The sequence below is a fragment of the Lepus europaeus genome, unplaced genomic scaffold, assembly GCF_033115175.1.
Source record: "Lepus europaeus isolate LE1 unplaced genomic scaffold, mLepTim1.pri SCAFFOLD_461, whole genome shotgun sequence".
NCBI lineage: Eukaryota > Metazoa > Chordata > Mammalia > Lagomorpha > Leporidae > Lepus > Lepus europaeus.
The window spans coordinates 1348-5595 of record NW_026909337.1 but is presented as its reverse complement, the minus strand read 5'-3'; the positions used below and the strand labels follow the sequence as shown (position 1 = coordinate 5595).

The window sequence follows — 4248 nt, the reverse complement described above, 5'->3', positions numbered from 1 at the left end:
AATGGCCGGAGCTGGGCTGATTCGAAGCCGGGAACCAGGAATTTCTTCCAGGTCTCCCATGTGGGTGCAGGGGTTCAAGCACTTGGACCACCCTCCACTGCTTTCCCAAGCACATTAGCAGGGAGCTGGATTGGAGGTGGAGAAGCCAGGAATGGAAGCAGCACCCATATGGGATGCTGGCACTGCAGGCAGAGGCTTACCCTTCTATGCCACAGCACCAGCCCCAAGAATAATATTTTATAATACATGAAAATTCCATGAAATTCAACCTTAAGTGTCTGTATATAAAGCTAAAAATCCTTTTTGTCTTTGTACAAAGAATTTATTAAAGATCTTTACAGAGTAGCATCCAGACTCGATACAGCTGCTATGGGGACCGGCCAGGGTTTCCCACCCCTCTGCTCCAAGATGGGGCAGTGGGCAGAGAACCAACATTGGGTTGCACAAGGCTCGCATGGTGGTCAGGCAGGAGCTTCTGGGGCCGATCTCACCCTCGGGTCCCAGGCAGCGTGATCTTCACTTGGGCACCCGGCACGTCCTGTCTGAGCAGCACAGAGCACACGGCGGGGTCAACGTAGGGTCCCCAATGTGGGTCATTGGGCCATCAACAAGCCATGGAGTTAGCCCCCGTCCTTGGAGCTGCCTGGACACCACAACCTCGCAGCCCTTGGCTCTGCTCTCCATGGAGAACCAGGCCCTCCCCGGAGCTGGTAACGCGAGACTCTGCCTGGGTGGTGGCACGCACACCTCCTGTAGCCACCTCTTCAGCGTAAAGCGCTACGCTGCCCTCTGGGAAGCCAAACCTTCGCCGGCCCTCCTCGCCGAGAACGGTCTGCGTCCTGGTGGCTAAGGTAAGGATTTCTGCCCTGGATGGTGCAGCTCAGACCTCAACTCCAGAGCAGGGCCAAAGTCAGGAGCCAGGAGCTTCTTCCAGGCACTGCTTTTCCAGGGGCATTAGCAGGGAGCTGGATCAGAAGTGGAGCAGCCGGGACTCGAACCAGCGCCCATACGGGATGCCGGCACTGCAGGCGGTGGCTTCACCCGCTGCACCACAATGCTGGCCCCCAAGGCAGTGGTTTTTAAAGTGTCCTCCGTGGCCCTCAGAGGCCAGGTGGGAATAGGAAGTCACCACCAGAACGGACGGGACAGCCCTGCTCGCCTCTGCTTCCCACACTGGTCATGCTGTAAGGTTTTGTTTGGGAACGAGGACCACACTGACAAGAAAGCAAGTTTGGGGGGCCGGCGCTGTGGCGCAGCAGGTGAACGCCCTGGCCTGAAGTGCCGGCATCCCAGATGGGCGCCGGTTCTAGTCCTGGCTGCTCCTCTTCCAATCCAGCTCTGCTTTGGCCTGGGAAAGCAGCAGGAGATGGCCCAAGTCCTTGGGCCCCTGCACCCACGTGGGAGACCCAGAGGAAGCTCCTGGCTCCTGGCTTCGGATCAGTTCTGGCCGTTGCAGCCATCTGGGGGGTGAACCAGCGGATGGAAGTCCTCTCTGTCTCTACCTCTCTCTGTAACTCTCAAATAAAAAGAGAGAAAGAGAGAGAAAGAAAGAGAGAGAGAGAGAAAGGAAGGAAGGAAGAAAGGAAGGGAGGGTGGGAGGAGGGAGGGAGGAAAGAAGGAAGGAAGGAAGGAAGGGAGGGAGGGAGGGAGGAAGAGAGAGAGAGAGAGAAAGTTTGGAGACAACCAGTGGGCTGGGCTGAGTCACCCTGGCTGGTTCTGCGACCGGGACCGAGACAGAGACTACATGTGCTTGGAGTAGGGTCCACCCCACCAACCTCATGCCAACTGACTGGTCTCTCTGCAGATCCTGTGCAAAATACCTCCGGGGTACCAGGGACCCTGGATTCAACACAGGAGTCTGGGGCAACAGCACCCAGCCCAGGCAGCGTCACCCGCTCCTGTCTCCCGTGGGGCTCATCGGGAGGGAGAAGAGGACGTGCACAAAGGAGAAAGCGCCAGGGTCCACGCAGAGCCCAGCTGTCAGCAGCAGGAGCAGGCACTGTGCACATGGTGCGGTAGATCCTCTCCACCACATTCCGGGCACCTGGGGTTCACCGCGTGGGACTCAGCACCGCAGCCACGGGGTAATGGGAGAAAAGCAAGGCCATCAGGCACGGGGACTCTGGCCCTCACACTCTGTGAGTTATCCATTCATCTCCCCAAGGGGCGCTTCAGAGACACCGGGCTGCACTGGCTGCCCGCTCCCTCGTTGTCTCCAGGGAGAGGCTCCTGCGGGTTCAGCCTCCAGGTCAGCGCCACCGTACTGCACAGCACCTGCCTCCCGTGATTCTGATGTGAGGGGTCTCGAGGTGCAGCTGAGAGCGCTGTAGCGGCTGAGCAGGGCGCTTCTCCCGTGACCCTAAATGCTGATCTGAGATCGTGGGGCCTGCCTGTCTCTAAGCTCACTCGCTCGCTCCTGCATCACCAGCAGGCACCAAATGACAAAGTCTCCAGTTGTCACTGGGTCTCTATCCCAGCCTTGGGCCCCTCGCCCTCGCCCACCTGGCCTCTCTTCTCATCCCCACCCCAGTGAGTAGCCAAAGCTCAGTGCTCTGGCCCGGCCTCTCTTGCACCCACCACTGGGTTGGGAGCCCTCTGGCTGCACTGCCCTTGTCATCCTGCAGGAGGCCACCAAGGAACACCGGGGTGAGGATCGGGACAGGTGCGGTTGCCTGGGCTCAGCAGTGTCCCCCAGAGCCCCTGCCTCCTTGAACTTCCGCATATGATCTTGTGTGGACATAGGGTCTTTGTGGATGTCATCAGTCAGGGTTAGATGACCAGTGACTTAAGAGGGCAGTTTGTAAACAGATACAGAGCCTCACGCAGCAAGGGAGGTAGGGGCTGGAGTGGAGCTGCCACAGGCCAAGAAACGCCCAAGACCAGGGCATCCCCCTGCAGGTGGGGCCTGCCTGTCTCCCCAGGAAGAGCCTACCCTGCCTGCACCCTGGCGTCAGACGCTGGCCTCTGGAACCCAGACGGAGCGACGTCTGCTGTTTTCAGCCACCCAGCGTGTGGTCCTCCCTTATGTAGCTCCAGGAGACGAACACAGGGTCGGAGAGCAGGTGCAGTAAGAGGAGGGGACGAAGCCAGCCCCAGACTTCCGACACCCAGGAGAAGGAGCCTGGGGAAACTGGCCAGGTGAGAGGTCCCAGGGACACACACACACACACACAATGCAAATATTCAGTGCTCCAGCAGGCAGCTGGCACTGGAGACCCGGATGCTTGCTCACTTAACCCTCACAAGCTCTGTGTCTCCGTTCTGGGCTGGAAGAAAGCTCCCGCCTCCAAGCACAGTGTGGGCAGAAGGCAGAGCAACACCTGCCCGTGCTCAGCATGACAGGCAGGCGCCAGGGTGAGGACATGGTCTGAGGGTGTCCCCCCGAAGTGCAGTGCTGGAAACCGGGTCTCCAGGGTGGCCGTGTGAGAGGCGGTAGACGCTGTCAGAGGTGGGCATGCTTAGTGCGCCAGGAAGTGACTGATGGGTGGATCGGTCAGCCCCTCTTGTCTTTTTTTAAAAGCTTATTTATTTGAAAGGAAGAGCAATGGGGTGGGGTGGGGGGAGATCGTCCATCTGTTGTGAACCTCTTCTTTATAAAGGACCCAGCCCCGGGAGCTGCATCTGTTGGAGCAACAGGAAAGGGACTGACATAGGGGTATAAGACACAGCTCTGGGAGAGCGAGCGGAGGCAGCACTGTGGCGCCGCCACTCCTGTCTTCAACCGCCTGGCGGTTCCCACGCCGTCTGCGGCATATGGACTCATGGCCAGTGGAATTTACTTTCAAGATTTTAATAAAAAGGAGATCTGGTGTGAGCTCCTACTAATACCCCCAAAGCAGAAGGCTCGGTGCCCTGAGAGTTACTCTCCTTTGCCCAGCAAATCACACAGGAGACAAGCACAAAGTTCTGATGCTCAAAGTCCATTCTTCCTTCCCCTGGGAGAGGGCTTCCCCAGCAGGGAGATAGACAACTTCTGCTGCAATGAGGGCCATGCCCGGGACCGGGGTGCAGACATTCCTGGAGAGGCAGCGTCTCCCAGTCTGTGCAGAGAGCCACGCTGGCCCTCATCACGGCCACATGCGTGGGGAGCAGCGGCCACGCCTCCTGCACCTGCTCACCCTCCCACCGCCAGTCCAAGGCAGGCGCTAAGACACTATGTTGTCCACACAGAACTAAACACAAGACATGAATGTGAAAAGAATAAAGCATCAGGTGGTTTAAAAATAATGTTTATATATTATTTATATA

At 58.1% G+C, this 4248-nt stretch overlaps 1 pseudogene; it reads right to left on the bottom strand.

Moving 5' to 3' along the window:
- Positions 1-335: 335 nt before the first annotated feature.
- On the bottom strand, positions 336-898 carry LOC133755425 (small ribosomal subunit protein uS3-like; annotated as a pseudogene).
- Positions 899-4248: the final 3350 nt, after the last annotated feature.